The sequence below is a fragment of the Pseudopodoces humilis genome, chromosome 12 (assembly GCF_049639895.1).
Source record: "Pseudopodoces humilis isolate 2021_Gansu_Grassland_sample_001 chromosome 12, ASM4963989v1, whole genome shotgun sequence".
NCBI classification, from domain to species: Eukaryota; Metazoa; Chordata; class Aves; order Passeriformes; family Paridae; genus Pseudopodoces; species Pseudopodoces humilis.
Genome location: NC_142211.1, coordinates 275,718 through 287,665, shown reverse-complemented (window position 1 = coordinate 287,665; position 11,948 = coordinate 275,718).

Here is an 11,948-nt window from a genome sequence, read left to right as displayed (position 1 = left end):
AGTTGTTCTTCAGATCCTTCTAAATCTTAAAACAAAGGATACCTGAAAAATTGGTAGAGACACAACATCACAATAACAACATAAAATTTCTGTTGGCAACTGTCTGTATAGTGTTCAGACACAACTGTGTCCTGACAGGTCCACTTCTGATCCATGTCTGAAATACCAAGGCTGTGTGATGACCTCTCTGTTCACTGGATCTCATGTGTTCAGAGGCAGACAGTCTGGTTAGATGGACAGGTGACCTTTTTGAACCTGCCAACAAAACACAGACACTTCTCTCCTTGAAGTTAATGAATTGCACTAATCAAATGCTTTTAGGGCATCCATTTCCCCCGTTTTCTTAAAAAAAAAATAAAAATGAGATGTACTTCTGTTATAAACATCAACATCAACACAAAACCATATGCACAATTAATAAGAACTTATACCGGTTAAAAATCAATTAAATCATAAACATTATTAATAACATATGTAATATAAAACTATTACTAATTACTAAAACACTGCACTAGCATCCCATAGTTAGCAAACAAACAGAAACAAAAAAATCAGTGAAGGATTGGATAATCACCTCCGGAAATGATTCTCCAAGCCCACTTCAAAATTGATCCAGCTGTCGTATCAATAGGGTCAAATTGTTGAGTCAAAAAGTGACTCAAATACTGATTTGGTACAGAAAACATCTGGATCTGTTGGCAAACATTCCGTCCAGGTAAAGTCAAGGCTTGGCCAGGGCCTGGCTTTAAACTGGAAAGATGCCTCTTAACATATTGCTAAAACAAGGTTCTCAATAGTAGCAGCTATGAGATGCTTACAGCACAGCAAACTGTTAAAATGCATTTGTACAAAGCAAATGATCAGAAACCTCAGGTACTTGACCAATTAAACCATGCAGCAGTTGGTTTAATCTGAAGCCTCTCCCATGGCAGCTGATCCTCAGCAATGGTACATCTTCTTAAAATTCTGGAAACACTGAAAAATAAGAAAGCTATAACAAAAACTGCAGAGATTACAACAACCAATAGAACTCCTGATGAAATCAAAGGTGTCACAGACTGCATTCACTTCTATCCACAAGCAGGTGTTCACCAGTGTTCCATCACTGCTGTTTCAGTTGTGGCTGTCTTCATCTCTCTAGGAAAATAACTATGCTTTGCAGTTTAGACAAGTGTCTCAAATAAAACATAAAACAATTTAAATTAGACAATATTTAAACCTAACAATAATTATTTATGACAAAAGGAAATAACAAACTTAACCTTAAAAGAATATCTAAGTTAGAAAACTTAACTTAAAAACATTCAAGCCTAAACATTATAAAACTTGACTATCCTTAATTCTATTAGCACTTAATCTATATTAAATAAAAACATAACTTAATCTTATTCTGTTACTACAAAAAAGCAACTAAAAGTTTGATATATACCTTTTAAACACAATATAACAATAACATGGATTCATCATAAAGATTATAAAAATGTAACAAATACATCACAATTCTATGTCATCTAGCTTTGAGAATAACCCACAATAACTGCAAATGTTACTAAAAATACTTATTCATAACACGAATTTACCTAGTATATGCTTAAATTGGTTAGGATTTTAAAGTGCATTTTTTCTAGAGAAAAACCACAACAACACAGGATTTGGCAGGTTGCCATTTAGCTTTTGTAGCACTTTTCAAGAGCATCAAGTCCAATTTTTAAACTAAAATCCAAAATCCAAATTGGTGTATATGCAGTTATATGTGTTTTATATAACAAAAGGACTCACATTAAAATTACCTTATTAAAATTGTGGAAAAAACAAGCAAATGGAAAATATATGCTCTAACTTAACTTTGTCTTGTACAGTAAAGTTCTCTTAACTAATTATTTTTTAAACCACAAATCTCTTCTGTAGATAACATTAATTGGAAGGTTTTCCTAGAAGCTGTAAATCACACCATGTTTTAACCTTAGGTTCTAAAACCAATTATTGCAAGGCAACTTCTGTTAAACACTTTTTCTCTCTTTTCTTTTTTTTTTTTTTTCCATCGAATCACAATAATTTCTCTTGTAAAACTCTAAAACTGCAATTGAATAAACTCATAATTACTTAAAACACAAAATTAACTCTAAAAGGGTATATAAAAACATTTTGAAAACCCAATAAATCATGACTTTTTAACAAACTGGGTATTGTCCAGGTGCTTTTTCTTAGCGAGGGAGCAGGGGGGTGAACTGCCCACTCTGCTGCTCCTGCAGCTCTGCTCTTATCTTTCTTCACATTCTCTACATACTCTCGCAGAGAGGAAAAACGGAGAGAAAGAAAAAAAAAACCTCACAAAGTTAACTTTAACAAATGTAGTTTTTTCTCTCAATCTCTCTTCTTGTTCGCAGATAGAGGAAAAAAGGGCACGATTTTACAGAAACAGGCCATGTTACACGAAAAGTCTCTCACGGCCAGGTACTAACAACGGCGATCATTGCAGCTTATCAGGGTGGCCTTGGAACTTTTCTTGCACTGCTTCTACCCCCAGGGTGCCTTTCTTCTCTGCGCCCACCTCAGTGCTCCCCCATGTCCCCCTGGTTCGGGTGGAAACCAATCTAAATTTGGCTTCTTTTCTTCCAGGGTGGTAAAGATGGAACTTAAATAAGATTGTAATGCTAAAAGTGACTCCAAAAATGAAGCAAATATTTCTGGATGTATCACATCCTGCCGTAACTGAACAGATTCTGTTTGTTGTTTCAGCATTCACTGTGGAATTTCTTTCTCATTATTTTCTTCTCTTTGACTCTCCCTCCCTCTCTCCATGGGCAGCATAGATAGGAGAGCTTGCCCAGCAGTGGGAGATAAAGGCATCTGCTGCTGTGACGCAGGTAGAATTACGGGGCTCACAGCCTCAGCATATCTCACTTTTCTGGTTTTTTTTTAAGGTATTAATTACAATCTGCCAAGTTCGACCGAGAGACACAGTGTCCTTGCTCTTTTCCGTAATTGCCGTTTCCCATATCAGAGCCGATATATCAGTCCGTTCTTGCACCGCAAAAAGCAGTGTGGGCACTGCAAATGACCATGATAATTAGCCCATATAATGAGCATATTCAGGTCCTTCTCCTGGACTGCTTGGCCTCATTTAACGAGGATGCTAAGAAGCAGATTTTCTGCCGCCGCACATTCCGCTTCCATGCTAGCGGCAAACCGCGAGAGGGAAGGTTGCTACCCTTCTACTACGCCCTCACCTCTCAGTCCCCCCCAGCAGCCTGAATTTCCACGTCCTACCGCTCCGTGTCTCACCGCGCTCAGGCTGCCTATCTGGTACAGATCCAAGGCAGCATCTATCTGCACTCAGATCCGCTCCACCAACCTCGGTCCATGGCTCCGTCCCACCGTGCATGGATCCACTGAAGCCCCCCTGCCCGCAGGGTGTCCCGTTCAGAGCGCCAAATATTGAGAAACCGCCAAGCTATTCACCAGTCTTCACAGAAGTAATTGTGAAAGCCGTTTATTTCTATCTTTAGCACACCTTTTATAGGGTTGTACAGGGTCTGCGGGCAGAGCAAGCTACTATTGGCTAACACACACAGTTTACATTTTTTCTCCTACACGCAAGAATATTGTTTTGCTTTACTCTCTCTTCTGCAGGCAAGTTTCAAGGATTTTAGCCCTTAATATCACGACTTATTTCAAAGGCTGGTTTGTGCATACAGGCCTTTACCAATATATAAAATATATCAACAGTACCCTCTCTCTCTAGCTGGGGGACGCTGGGCTTGGAGTTTTGGGCTTGTGACCCGCACTGGTGCCATATGGGAACTGCTCTTCCTCATGTCTTCCCTCATTTCCCTCATCTCCTCTTTGAGTTCCTTAATCACAGCAGAAATCTTAGCCTGCTGTGGGCCATGGACCATACTGTCGAAATGTCTAAGCCTGGTGGCAACAGAACCCTCCGTCTCTTGGCTGTTATCGGCATTAATCGTTGCAATATAGGTGGTGTAGTCACGTGGCCCTAGATTTGCCAGACTCCACAACATGTGCCCAGTGTACCTGACTTTGTGGGGGTCATTATCATGCTGTCCACCCCTCCCAGAAAGGGCCTCTAATATTGCCACTTCTCTCAGCTGTTGGATCCCTTCCTCAATGGTTTTCCAGTCCCTTCTACGATAGTGCTCTTCCATTCTCTCTCTGTGGACAAACCTCTCTCTTACACTCATCAAAAGCCGCTCCCAGAGGGAAAGGGGCCCTGGCTCCCTGACGAATACCTGATTCACACCTGAGTCCTGGGTCAAGGGTCCCACATTCCTTGCCTCACCACCATCCAGCTGCACGCCTGTACCCATAAGGTCCCAGACCCGAAGTAACCAGGTTGTATAAGCCTCACACCCCCGCCTCACAATGTCTTTTTGCAAGCTACGGAGACTGTCATATGTCAGAGACTCAGTAATGATTTCAACTTCTGGCTCCCCTGTGGGTTGTGAGGGCCTTCCTTTCTTATCCTTATCAACAGGGTGCTGTGATTTCATCTTAGACTTCCTGGTTTCCACAGGGGCAACAGCTGCTGGCTGTGACTGCCCTTGTGGTTCAGCTGGAACCTGGACGGTTGTAACGTCTGTGGGTTCCACTGCTGCACCATCAGACTCTCCCTGTTTGAGGCAGGGGGAGGGTTTCTCAGCAGCTGAGGAAATGCATTCTATCTTCTGGCTCATCTCACGTATCTCCTTCACCAGAACCCCCACCCACTCTGGGTGGTTCATTTCTGAGGTGGGATGTGGGGCAGGGGCAGGCTCTGGGGCAGCACCCCCTGTCTCTGGGGCTGTGCCAGGCTCTGGAGTAGCATCTCCGGTCTCTTTCTCTTTGTCTCTGAATGCTAAGTAGAACAGGCCTATCAGCAGCACCAGCCACTGTATGATGTCATTAGGATCCAGAGAAGATTTTAACTCTTTGAAAACTGGTGGGGTAGGCCCAAGGAACTGGGTGAAAGGTTGGGAGAAAATTTCCCCAGCTGTCTTTTTCTCCCAGTAGATACCATTATTAAAGTAACCCAAAAACCATCCAGTTAGTGTGTGACAGCTCTGAATCCATGAGCCCGCCATCCAGAGGACGTTAAACATCCATGAATTCCTCACCTTATCAATCCACAAAACAATCTGGATAATAGCCACAGTAGCCTTAGTTATAGGACCCATATTTAAGTAAGGTACAGCAAATGGGAGAAATATAGCTGTGACCACATGCCCCGGGAACCTGGGTAAGCTAAGCAACATGGTTCTACCTAACAAGGTTTCTAAATCCAGCACACAAAAGTTAGGTTATTTAAGAACTGTTATTCCTTTTTTGCCCTTTTCCTCTCAGTGCCCCACTTTGGGTGGCCAAAAACTGTCTTGGTTCTAGAAGACAGGTGTCTGCTAGGGAGAGCAGGAGCTTCCCTTGGGATGAAAGAATATAGACCCCCCTCCCTCCAAATTATTATAATTTTGAAATCAAGGGGCTTTCAGGCAGAGATCTGGGGATAGGAATAACAGTTCTTTACTAGTATAACTAGGCAAACAAACAACAATAACTACAGCATTAACGAGAAAACAGAAACAGGGACCCTGTGACAGCCTTCTCGGCTGAGAGGGATGGAGGAGAGGCTTTGTTTTCACAAACCCCTCGGGCGGGCAGTCCTGGTGCTCCTGCAGGGCTCTGAGGAACACTCAGCTGGAACAGCAGGGATGAGCTGAGATCCTGGGCCGGTGGATGACGTGTATCAGCAGCTCTGCGGCGGTGCCTGGCACTGCCACATGTCCCGGCAGAAAACGGGGTGCGAGGCCACCGAAGAAGAGGGAAGAAGGAGAAGAAGCAGCAGCTCTGTTTGGGTGATGGCAAAAATTCCCTTCTCCCCACTGCAGCAGCTCCATGACCCAGCAAAAAACGAATGTCTTTTCCCGAAGCCGAAGAAACCAGCCAAAAACTGTCCCCACCCTCCTTTCCCGCCCCCTTCCCCCCCTGGGCCCGGCCACTCTTTGTCCTTTATCAATCACCCACTAAATACCCACAGTTAGGTTGTCTCCGCAGCTAATGGGTAAAAATTCCACGGGCAGGCCAGAACGACAAAACCAAAAAAAAAGGACACCTAACCCTCAACACCCACATATATGCTTCCTGTTCTGTTTAGACAATATATGCCTCTTTCAGAAGAATGAAGCTGACATGGACTTATTTCTTTGACCCAACAATTGTTAAGGTTAAAGGTTTTTGCTACTTCTTCTCCAAAGGTTAAAAAATCATTTTGCACTTTTGGCTCCAACTTAACTGACAATATAAAAGTAAGATTATTAAGAGATCCATTCTAAGAGTGTCATAATTTAATTTCCTAACCTAATTTTCACTTTCACATTGTCTTCCACATCACCTGTGGCAAGTGAAGGCACAGGAACAGCTTAGCATAAAGAAAGCAATGACAGCATGTATTTGCCCCCAGTGACTGGAGATCTAAGATGCCCAAACAGACTATTTCAGCAGGCAGTTTGTGGGTAGGCACTCGGGGCTTCCCCCGATGTTGACGCATCGCTACTGCTCCAGTCCACTCCTGCGGAGTGTCAGTCGCTGCTTCCCATCCTTTTCCTCCAGTTGAGATGTCCAAACCTCTGGGGCCTCAGAGACCTTGACCCGAGTGTGATGGGTCCACTCGTGTTCAGCTGTCTTGACAGCTGTTTCTGTGGTCAGCAACACTTGGAAATGTCCACGCCACTTAGCCATCAGTGGTGCTTCTTTCCACTCTTTAATTAGGACCCAAACTCCTGGTTTTCACTTTTGTGAACAGTAAAGTCCAAAGGCAGGGTCTGTGACAGCTGAGTTTCCTGTCAAAGAGATTTCACAAGAGACAGTATCTGGGCCACAAATTGTTTTAAATATACATCACTTATCTTTACCCCCCTCCCAGGCTGAGAATTACAAGGATAGGGAATTCCAAACATCAATTCAAAGGGATATAGTTGAATATCCCTCCTGGGTCTGGCCCTTATTCTTGCCAATGCCATCAGCAAGAGCTGTACCCACATCATCTTAGTTTCTATCACTAGCTTCAGAAGGTGTTGTAGCAGTAGGGCATGGTGGCACGGAAGATTTCGGGATGTAACGGAAAGTTAGTAACCCCCCTTCTCCACAGAGTATGGTAATGACTTCTGCAATTAGCCAATAGCACCTAGCTGTGATGAAAGCAGATGGGAGAAACACAATGACCCTAAGTTATAAAATGTCAAATTCTCCTGCAATAAACGCCATTTTCGCCATCCATCACATTGGTGTTGTGGGTTATGGTCCGAGTGGCCAAGGGGGGCCACCGTGCTGGCTTCTGAACCAGGGTGTCTGCCTTGCTTGAAAGGCCACAGGTGTTTCTTTATTTCCTCATTCCTCCTTTCAACCTGGCCCAAACTCTGGGGGTGCCAGGGGGTGTGGAGGTTTGAATGTATCTGTAAAGCAACCATTACTCCTTTAAGAATCTTTCCTGTAAAGTAGGTTCCCTTGAGTCTATTGCATCAGCTAGTCTGTTTCCTATTGCCTCTTCTGAGCACCCTGCCTGCTACCCCTTGATGTGTATTATTGCTACCTTTTCTGGTAAATTCACCACCTACAATAGGCAGGGGATTAAGTACTCATGAGCTAACATCTTTCCTCTGCAGGTTAATAAACCTCTTTCTTCCCATAATTTCCCAAATGCATGTATCACCCCATATGCATATCTAGAATCAGTAAAAACATTTACTGTCTTGTCTCGATATAATTCACAGGCTCTCAAAAGAGCATACAGCTCCACTGTCTGAGCTGACCAGGTGGGTGGTAACCTTCCCCCTTCCTTTTGTTGGAGTCTGAGGCACAGAGTGTGTGCCCTTATCTCTGATACCTGGCTCTGACATCCAAGAAAACACTGAATTTCATATAACACCATGAAATCAACTGTTAAATAGAAAAACTAAAAGTGTGAGTGTGTAAATTAGAGAGTTTTCTTAAATCACTGGGTGAAAAAAAGTTTAAACTAGTTTAGAGAACAGAAGACAAGATGGAGGATTTAGGGTGTTGTCTCTTGCCCTTCTTCTTTCCTCTTCATCTTCTTCTAGAGGTTTTTGGGTAGTAGTAAGTGATTGGATAGAGAATGCCGCAGTACAGTTGTCATGGAGTTACTTTACCTTTAAGAAAGTTTAAGTTGCTGGGAACTGCCTGGAGTCTTTTCTCCTGACCAATTATCAGTCATTGCTGAGAATTGACAGCAGTTTAGGCCATTGAAAAGTGGGGATCAACTTGTGAACCCTACCTTAAAGTGTAAAACCAGAGCTCTCTTGGTTCTCTTTGTTTCCTGGCTGTGAAGGGTGGCAGAGCTCCAGGCCTCCCGTTCCCTGCCCAGGCCATGCGGCCGGGCGGGGACTGGGCTGGTCCCAGCGTCTCCCGGCCGGGAGATGCGGGCCCTGCAGAAGGTTTTCTCCGGGCTCTGGTCGGGCCTGGCCGAGCCGATCTCTGGCTCAGCTGCAGGTTTTTTGCTGTAACTAAATTCACTAGAAACTGCTGAGTGAAGAAAGAGAGAGGCTCTAGACCTGCAGCGGGCTGGGCGCGGCGACTACACTTTCCAGAGCAGCCATGAGGAACTTTCCATCGCAGACGGCTCCAGCTCCTGCACCGGCTGGGGCCACAGAACTACCTACAACAGCCTGGGCAAGATTTTAACTCTTTCATTACCCAGATGAGACTTGCGGATTAATCTTTTTATCCAGAGAGAGAGAAAGAGAGTGATCAACATGAAAAGAGACTTTATAAACTACCAGTGACAGGAAAGAAAAGAAGCTTCAGAAAAGGTAGAGAATTAAGAAGATGCTTTAATTAAGCTGAAATATCTTTCTGTTAAAACTATGGAAATGGACAATAAGGTCTTGAAAACACTCCTTTAATTCATGACAGTATATAGGGAGGAATAGAGTGTTCAAAGTGTAAATTTTGAGTAAAAAGTAGAGTAATTATGGTACAGTGAAGTGCTGGAAGATTTGAAGCCTTGAGAGGCAATGAGAAAACTGTTTTCTAGTGAAGCTCACAGAAACAGATGAAGAAGACTTTTTGCCTTTGAATAACTTATCCTTAAAAATCCCATCCCTAGACTCATGGCCCATACACACTTGAGAGTGATGTGAAAATGGGGGGAGTGGGCTCTAATAACAGCAGCTCTGGGCAGCTAACATTAGAGCAATGGAAAACTATAACAAAAATAGTTTTTCTTGTGAGAAACTCTATAAATTAACAGGAAGAAACTTCTGTTTCTCTATAAAGACTGGTGAAAAGACTGTAGCAAGAATTGGGACTGTTTTAACCATCAAAGTTCCAAAGTTTTTGTCTCTTTTGTCATGTGAACAAGGGAATAGTGGGTAGACAGGGGATGAAAAGGTTTTTCTGGAAGTTTATTCTGGTGTTCTTATTGTAGTTTGTCAATAAACTTTCTTTTTTTTTCCTTTTAAGTTTTATGCCTGTTTTGCTCTTGTTCTAATCCATATCTCACAGCAAGAAATAAGTAATTTTCTTAGTTATTGGTTTAAAACCACGACAACAGTACACAGGTGTTAGGTCAATGGGTCACTAAGAAAAATAATTTATGTGCCTATTGTTAATTGGGTGAAAATAAGTATAAAGATAAAAGAGTTGCATATTTCAAGGCCATTTTGTGCCATTCAAGCGAATTTGAGCCAGGTGATGGTGAGTTGAACTTGAGCAGAAAGTCTGGGGAAGACATGCCAAGTCTTTTGATAATATATTAATAAACATGAGAAACAAGAGCCTAACGAGCCTTTGGAGTATCCTTCCTGACACAGAACTAAGATAAGCAAAACTCTCCATGAGACAGTATCCCAGAAGAACTTGGCCCTGAAAAGACGGAGATCGAGTGACACCTTTAATTGCTTTCCATTCATGACAGAGTATCCTGTAAATCGTTTTCCTTCTATCACCCTTGAAGATCCATCAATAAACACATTTTCTCCCTCAGGCCATGGAATGTCTCGTAGATCTTTTCCTCACCCTAGTCTTCAGATCTATTACCTGAATGCAGTCATGGAATTCACTCTGGCTCCCCTCTTCAGGGCCGTTCAAACAGGAGGCTGAGTTAAACCCTTCCCAGCTTTTAAATTCTAAATCCTCCTGTTTCATTAAACAGGACTCATACTGTAATAACCGAGAGCTGGTCATCCACTTAGAGGCTCTCTCAGTTAACAAAGCTTTAATCTGATGTGAAACTTTAACAATCAGATACCCTCCCCTTTCTCTGCTTTTGGGCTTCAGCCATCACCTGCGCTGTGGCTTCACAGTTCTGCAGACAATGGGGCCAGCTTCTGGCTATCAAGTTTACCAGTTTAGAGAGATAGGCAACAGACTTCATGTTCCTCTATGCTCTTGCACCAAAATTCCTTTAGCATGACTTTGTTTAATATCCACATACTGCAACAACTTAACTCTTGAGGGTGGATTAAACTCCTAATATTTTCTGCAAAGTTTGCCCAAACAAAACAGGTGACTCTGTATAAATATGATCTAGTTCAGCAGCAAGCAATGCCACTGCCCTAAACTAATCACATCTAATTTTTTTTATTTTTAGTAACCAATTGCTCCCTATCCCAATTTTTTGCATCAAGTCCATCTTAGGCATAGGGAGGTGACTAATAAATTAACCTTTATTAAGGAAACCTTAATATTTATAACATTTTATAATCTTTAACATTTATAACCTTTATTAAGGAAAGAGAATAAAATACTTTCCTTTAAAGTTTTCTTATAGCCTCCACAGAGGAAATGCATGACAAATACCTAGGCTTCCATAGGACACCATCCCCACAAGGCTGCAGCTGCAGAATTTGCCTTAGGATTAGAACTTGCCAATTCTAGCTCTCCACAACAAACCACAGACTGGTGGGGGGTTCCCCACAAGGTAGGAGTTGCAGAATTGGCTTAATAACTGAAACTTGCCAATTCTGGCTTTTTACAACAAAACACAAAAAGCAGAGGGGTGTAGTCCCCTCCAAACTGGAGCTTTTCAGCTCTGCACAAAACCTCATGTAAATAAATTGTCCCCAAATTTATTTACTACAATTTCTACAATTCCTTCAGAGAAAGATGTGTTCAAACTTCTGAACCTACAGAAGAAACCACAATTTTCACAACTCCTTTGAATGATCAAAAAAATTCATTAGACAATTTTTCCTCCTCAGGGATAAAAATTAAGGTGGATGGAGAAGTCCTTGTTTTTACTAGGACAGACACCTCCTCTCGATCCAGACCCCCTTTAAAAGTTAACAAAGGCTCCAGGTTGGTGAGTGCTTGGTACAATGAGAGTCTTTGACACCCCTAACAATCCATTTCCTTTATCTTCTGGACTTTCTCGAAAGCCCAGCTGTTTTTGCAGACATTGCCATTTTTAGTGTCCCTCTGCCCTCCAGACAGCACCACAGATTATTCCTAACCGCTGTTTAGGTTAGGTTTCCCATGCTGGGGAGAGAACTCCTCTGCCACTTCCTAGTGGCTGATCCCATCCCCTCTGTCCCAGGGGACCCCTTGGGCCCTCTGGTTTTTTTTTCCCTCTTGGGCTTGAAAAATTCTGCTATCACCTTTGCCTTTCCTCCTTGTGCTCACTCTTATTTATCACACACCATATACCAGAGCCAGTCCCTGTCCTGCCACATTGTCCAAACAGCTCCTTGCCTCCCGGCCCTCCTGGAGGGCACGGCTGGCAACACCACAGGCAGTCAAGGCGTCCCGCAGCCTCATGGGGCCGGCGGCCACTGCTGCCCCTGCCCAGGGCTGGTGGGGTCAGGCACTGCCTGGCGCTGAGTCCCAGCAGCCTCACAGGCCCCCAGCCTGTGGTCCTGGTCCTGCACCTCCGCGCCTGGTTCTTGCTTCAACCGTATCTCTCCACACTCCCCTTTAACCAATTCTGTTCCAAAACATCAACA